This window comes from Limulus polyphemus, unplaced genomic scaffold, assembly GCF_000517525.1.
Source record: "Limulus polyphemus unplaced genomic scaffold, Limulus_polyphemus-2.1.2 Scaffold1360, whole genome shotgun sequence".
NCBI lineage: Eukaryota > Metazoa > Arthropoda > Merostomata > Xiphosura > Limulidae > Limulus > Limulus polyphemus.
The window spans coordinates 204,422-211,867 of record NW_013666970.1 but is presented as its reverse complement, the minus strand read 5'-3'; the positions used below and the strand labels follow the sequence as shown (position 1 = coordinate 211,867).

Below are 7,446 nucleotides of genomic sequence, written 5' to 3'. Positions count from 1 at the left end.
CGTGTAGCTTTGCGTGAAATTCAAAAACAAACAAACAAACAAAATAGTATTGAGGACCATATTCTATTGCTCTGTTAATGTTTCTCTTCTATTTTTACAACGACTCTGCAGCAATGTTTCATTAAAATCAGGGTTTCTCGAAGAATAGCCGTGTCACTATTTTTCCATCTTCCTTTTTGTGCAATTTTCAACAAACCAGCAAGGGGCTGCGACTATCAAACGTACTTTTAAGTAGATCAAAGAAACAATAGTCCATTGAAGCTGTATCGAAGGCTTAACAGATATGTTATTAGACGGAGTTCTTGTGATTCGAGTCTCTTCGGTTGTCTTTTTCGTGAAAATAGTTGTTGATTTTGTAATGTTCCTGAAAGCTTGTGAACTCTTTCCTTCATCAGGTTCAATTCTTTTTTTTATTATCTTGTTAACGGCATCAGAAGATATTGCCAATTTTATCGCAGAGACGTTCTGTAGTTCTCTCTCGCAACCATAACCTTCACTTTGTGTATGGCGGCTCTTCTTCTCATTGACTAGGGGCGTGGTTTCAGGGCCCTTTACTGTCCTAAGTATCCTGCTGTGCAAATTTTCCTGCGTACATCGAGAACATTAAACACTCTTTCCTTCTTCACTATGTTGTGTTCTTGGGTTTACATCATTTAATAATCTTAAAACGAACGGTCACGTGTTTCCTCCCTCCCCACCACTACTGCATGCCACTTTTGCATTTAAACAACAATAACTTTTAAAATATTATATGTCTTATGATCAGTGGAGGATTTGTAGAATTTTGTTTTACGTTATTTCGATTTTAAACAATCCGGTTTATTATATCTTTTTTTTGTGTGTGTGTGTGTGCTAATATTCTGAAGGGATATATAGGTTCAATCACTTGTTACCTCTCTGTTCAATTCAGTACCATTCCAACATGAAACACGTCTGTGTTTCAAATGATGCCAGACACGCTAGACAAATCTATGACTAACCATTATATCCACAAACTCCAAAATAATGAAGTCCGCTGGAAAGAAAAGAATGTCAAGGATAAAAGAAAGAATCTGAATTATTTACCAATTTCCATTACTTGGAAAACGAAAATAAAGAGCATCTTTACCTCTAAGTTTGAACACAATACTCTCTTACACACCTCAGTTAAATGCTGCTAATAAAGTAGTAGGTTTCTTTTTCCATTTGTATATTATAAACAACAACGAAAGTAAAAAGGCTAATCTACATGTGCTTTATAACTTTTCTACATATTTATACACGAGCTTGCACCTCGTCGAGGCACGAAATGCAGTTCATTCCTGGGAAAACACAATTCAAATTTAAATAATTGATGTTAATCATAATAATAGCTTGTGAATGTTTGTGATGTAGCTAATGTCACGGTTCATGCACATAATAGTAGTAAATATAAACCCTAGAGCGTACAATTTACATGATTCGTCGACCAGTGTTATATATATATATACGTTAGTTTGTTTTTGTTTTATTGTATTTCGTGCAAAGATACACGAGGATTATCTGCGCTAGCTGTCCATAATTTAGTAGTGTAAGACTAGAGGGTAGGCAGCTACTCATCACCACCCACCGCCAACTCTTGGGCTACTATTTTACCAATGAATAGTTGGCTAAACGTGGTTCATTTTTATGATCTGCAGTATTCTTGAACGATGACAATCATATTGGAAAGTTGTCAACTTTCTAAGGATCTGCATTGCCCTAAAAGGTATTATTCGAGTTGATAGCTTCCTAAGCGCAACGTTCTAGAAAACCTGGTTAATGCTATACGTCAGCTTCGTATATAAGGACATAAAATATTCATAAAAGACACGGGTATTTCTAACAATGTTCTAAAAATACGATTCATGTTGTCAGTTTTCCTAGGAACTGTAATGTTCTGAAAAAAAAAAAGGTTAATAACTAAGGTTAAAAAGTCAACAAAATGTAACGTAATTAGCGGACACGTGTATAAAACTGTGAAATAGACGAAAAAAATTAGCTGGAAGAAGTATCCAACGCTGCCTGATTATTAGACAGTTTTAACGACGATAAATGCACGCTTGTTTCGTCTTATGGTATATTAAGTATGAGCTTTGTCTATGTAGTTTATGATTGGCCTGTTGTTCATCGCGTGGCTGAGTGTATATTACCCCCTGGAGACATCGAAGTATTAGAGAATGAATGCTTCTTCTTAGCTCAGTTTTACTAAACTCTATTTAGATTTCTACGTCAGATTAATGGACCCCCGAAACCTAGAAGTTTACATGTTTTCCTTGACAGCCATGGATGTACTTGAGTTATGTCTAAATTATTCAGTTGCATTTACATCCTTGAACTTTTCTCTACGCGTATGTGAGCCTTGTATTTGCTTTGGCTACGTATATAGTGTATCCCTGGAGAATCCCCAAGTTTTCTAGTGGTTATATGTTCACGGTTGAGCTTAGTTTAGTAGTCCTACGTACATAGCTATTTTACTAAATATGTTATATTGTATAAAATTAAGTAATCTTTTGAATTTTCTCTTTTCTCGTAAGTATCCTCAAATGTTGTACCCGAAATTATGTAGAGGTTCTTCGTTTGGGCTTTGCTATAAGTGGGAGGTTATTTCAATGACTATTGGATAGCACAAGTAATATATATAGGTAGTCCACGACTTACAGCGATGGGGTAACATGTCTGTCAGAGAAGGGAAACGTTTGGAATGGGCAGATAATTCTATCAAGACTATATAGCTGTATTCATGAGATTTTACCGAAACGTTGAAGCTACTGTGGTAAGTAACATTTAATTTTTATGGCAATGCTTTTAATTAAAATCATTCCAGAACGAATAAAAATAATCAGAATTCTGATTAAGTACTTGTGTATATTTTTTGTTTATGAATGTGTTCAAGTTATAGCAATATTTTTAATATACTCTTATGAAAATATAATGGAATTTCATTATGTTTATGCAGGAAATTACTGAATCAAGAACGGCATTAAAAGTTGTACTTTATAAGTGAGTTTGGACAAAATGTGTAGGCCTTTTTTAATGGACGTGAAATAAGTGATAATGAAATTCTGTGTTTAATGAAGTAAAACAGGAAAAGGTTGAGTTGAGCATAAGATAGAAACTGGTGACTTTTATAGTGCTGAAAGTAATATATGTGACTTCACAGACACTTGTTGATGGGTTATTTACATCAACACTTGTTTGACAGGTTCCAACCAGTTAATCAAACAATCAGTGTGGCATGTAATACTTGCAAAACTAGTGTTATTTATTGTTGCTGTCCAGTAAAATGGATCTAGTGACGTAATTCTAACAGTAAAGTGGGCTTTATGTTGTACGTGGTCCAGAACCCGAATGCTTAAAACTGAAACATGTTTTCAAATGCTGCATGAGCGTTTATAACCAGAACATTTATAACCTGATTCGACGAATACCCAGTTACTGCAATCTAATAAGGTATATCTGTTTTGTATGACACAAAAAGTTTCATCGTTACTTTACTGACATCAGCAATACTTGGTGTCTAAAGTATCACCGAGACTGTTTAATAAGTTTTCTATTGTTTCATTGCACATTTGTTTTGTATATTACTAATTTTGTTTGGTATTAACTTAAGTTAAATACAATATCTGTAAATTCTTTCTGTACTGGCGCAACAATTATTTACCATAGAGTTGTTTCCCAAGTTTTGTAGTGGTTATACTGTATGGATCATATGGCTTCTGCAGGATAAAGTGCTTTAAAAGATTGATTTGTGGGTTGGCCCTTTGGTAAAGGTGTGGAATTCGGAGCTGGCTGGCTGGGTTCGAATTCATGCCACACCACAAATGTTTCCCGTTCTTTAAACTTTGGGTGCATTATGATAATGACAGCCAATCCCTTGGCGTAGATAGTGGCTGGTGACTGGTTGTCTTTCCTCTGGTCAGTAGTTCATAATTAGGGACGGCAGTAAATAACCTTAGTAGCTTTGCCATAAATACAAAATACACAGAAATTTTGGGATAACTCCCGAGGCTTCTCAAACATTACCTGATTTATTTCTGTAGTTGTATATTGCTGTTTAGCTTATGATAAACTTGAAATAATAATTATAATAGACAGGACCAATTATGTTTTCAATTCTAAAAAAAACCTCCCATCTCTGTCATCTCAGAAAAAATAAATCAGTGAATTTCAGAAACACCTAAGACTTAACCCAAATTACATAACTAAAAACAGTAGCTCTGAAAATGTCGCACAAGAAATTTTCCAGTGCTTGTTTGTTTGTTTGTAATTAAGCACAAAGCTACACAATGGGCTATCTGTGCTCTGCCCACCACGGGTATCGAAACCTGGGGGGCTTTGCAATGCTACTAAAAGATGAATTAAGTATGACATCACAAAAGAAATTACTTTAATTTGAGGTTAGTAAACAAACTGTGGAGCAACAACCACATCATTATAATACCTCCCCCCATCATGCACAAAATACTCCACAGTGAAGGGGTAAACTGTTAAATATGCTGTATTACTAAATAAGTTTACAATGCAGAGTTGTTCTCACGTATAGATTTTTATAATAAAACACCCCACCTCCACCCCATCATGCACCAAATCCTCCACAGTGAAGGGGTAAACTGTTAAACATGCTGTATTACTAAATAAGTTTACAATGCAGAGTTGTTCTCACGTATAGATTTTTATAATAAAACACCCCACCCCCCACCCCATCATGCACAAAATCACCCACAGTGAAAGGGTAAATTGTTAAATATGGTGCATTACTAAATATGTTTACACTGCAGAATTGTTCTTATGTGCAGGTTTTTATACTAAAAGTACTCCCTCCCCCTCCATCGTACACAAAATCCCCCACAATAAAGGGGGAAACAGTTAAACATGCTGTATTACTAAATGAGTTTATACTCCAGAGATGTTCTCATGTGTAGCTTTTGTTACAAGTTTTACGGAAGAGAGTGGCCAGTTGGGGGGTCTACAAATTCCTTGTTCCCTGATATACAACTAGCGTAGAACGAATGCATGTACATTAAAGCAAGGAGTTTCGCGAGTCTGACACATTCTGTTCTTCATTTTACAGAGTTCGACTTCAACGCACACTCGTGCTCGATTTGTTTTTGGTGATTGGAACATTTCTTACAGCACGTCTTTTGCAAGCGGAAGCATTTATTTCCATTTTACTTTTACATCATGCAGAAATGGAAAAGGTTATGCTGGTGAGGAGTTAATATTGAAGTATCAAAACCATTAGTACCGAATACTTGTCCGATTTCCATTCTGTTTTGTCTTTTACAGAATTTCACTCAGAAAAATAAAAAGACATGTACAATTTTAAAACATTACATTTAACTGGCTTTGCACGAAAACATTTTTACTTTAGCATCTTCGATTTTTATTTAACTAGATTGTGTTTGTTTGTTTGTTTTGGAATTTCGCGCAAAGCTACACGAGGGCTATCTGCGCTAGCCGTCCCTAATTTAGCAGTGTAAGACTAGAGGGAAGGCAGCTAGTCATCACCACCCACCGCCAACTCTTGGGCTACTCTTTTACCAGTGAATAGTGGGATTGACCGTCACATTATAACGCCCCCACGGCTGAAAGGGTGAGCATGTTTGGTGGGATGCGGATTCGAACCCGCGACCCTCAGATTGTGAGTCGAGCGCCTTATCCACCTGGCCATGCCGGGCACAACTAGATTGTGAAGGTGTTGTCTTTAATGACGCCCCATAGTGGCTCAGCGGTAAATGTAAGGGCTTATAAAGCTAAAAACCGGGTTTAGATACCCGTGGTGAGCACAGTACGGGTAGCTCATTGCTTAGCTTTGTGCTTAAGAACACACAAATAAAAACCTTTAATGATATCGAGTTAACATTTTTTTTTTGCTATAAACTTGAGTAATAAACAATTACAAAGTCCAGCAGATTTTTCTTTTATAATGCTTTCTTGCTTTTTTAGATGCATCTAGATAAGATATAAAAATATATATTTTCAGTTGTTTGTTTACAAAGGGAAGAAAATTTTAATACTCGTCGTAAACTATTTAGGAGTTGGAATTAAGTAGACAAATCACAAACAAACTGTTAAGTAGAACTGAAGAATGCAACTCAGAAAAGTCGGATTTTAACAGACAGTTAGAGACGCTCTTCCAAGTTAAAACTCGTCGTAAACTATTTAGGAGTTGGAATTAAGTAGACAAATCACAAACAAACTGTTAAGTAGAACTGAAGAATGCAACTCAGAAAAGTCGGATTTTAACAGACAGTTAGAGACGCTCTTCCAACTTAAAAAACTTAAGGTGTGGAAAACAGTTTTTATGAAGTTCATGATGAACTTATGGAGTCCGAATATATAAATTTAAGTCTTAACATTGACAAATGTGCTGGGTATGTTGAATCTCCAGCAAAACGTATGTTTTCAAGCTATTTGTATAATCCCACAACTAAAACGTATTCCCCCAGAGTTTACCTTGTCTGTTATAAATGTGCATCTATCTAGTTGTATGCATGTGAGTATCGCTTGTTGAATATGTTTCCCAGAAATCCTGAGTTAATTACAATTCCCAGAAGACTTTTTGTCATTCTTTTACGCGCCCCCTCTGGACAAAGTGTAAATATATGTAGGCGTATTCATAATTCCGCGTTGATGGTGTTTTCCCCGCCTTACAGCAGCTGTGGCTGATGAAAGACAGCATGGATGCCGAAATATTTCTATATGCCTTTATTTTTATACCAGACTATCCTGAAATAGCATTCTTGTCGAGTTTGTTTCTTACGCGTTTTCGATATTTCTGAGTGGATATTAAAACCTACGAGCGTGTTGTGTCAAAACTATCTGACGCTAGCGCAAGTGTTTGAGACGCTCTTTGAGACGGCTAACAAAAATCTTTTGAATTTCCTGATTACAGTCTGTGAAGAGAATAATGTTTTCATGTTGTACCCAGTTTATCTTCTCATTGAGTCACACCGCATCTTATACGAGTTCGTGCTTCACGAATGTAAGAATTTGTAACATTTAATTGATTTACCTTATTTAAGTTACTTATCGGAAAATGTCTAAAACCTTTTTTACTGACCAATAAAAATAACTAACTGCATCACTGTTAGTTTTTAGAACTTGTCGCACATACTGCAGAGAATTAGACATTCTTAACTTAGAAAAACAAACAACAACAACGAAATATACTTTCCAGATAATAAAAAACAACTTATTTGTGCCAACGTTTCGCCATTGTGGCTTCATCAGGGCTAGTAGTACAAGAAATGTTTAATGTTAGAACTTATAAAGATAGTTTTTTTCTAACTTTATTGCTAAAACACATCGCTGTTTGTCTTTATGGCGTTACATAAGTTTTACACATAATAAGTTACATAAGTTTTACACATAATAAGTTACATAAGTTTTACATAACGAAGTTCATCATTTGTTTTTCTTCCATAATAAGAGTCGCGTTCTTTA

At 35.6% G+C, this 7,446-nt stretch overlaps 1 long non-coding RNA gene across 1 annotated transcript in view; it reads left to right on the top strand.

Annotated features, from left to right (window-relative positions):
* Positions 1-2,360: 2,360 nt before the first annotated feature.
* Positions 2,361-7,446, top strand: part of LOC111086724 — a 67,684-nt gene continuing 62,598 nt past the window's right edge. Inside the window, exon 1 of the long non-coding RNA XR_002611449.1 lies at positions 2,361-2,773. This is a non-coding gene — a long non-coding RNA (uncharacterized LOC111086724). The remainder of the gene's footprint in view (positions 2,774-7,446) is intronic.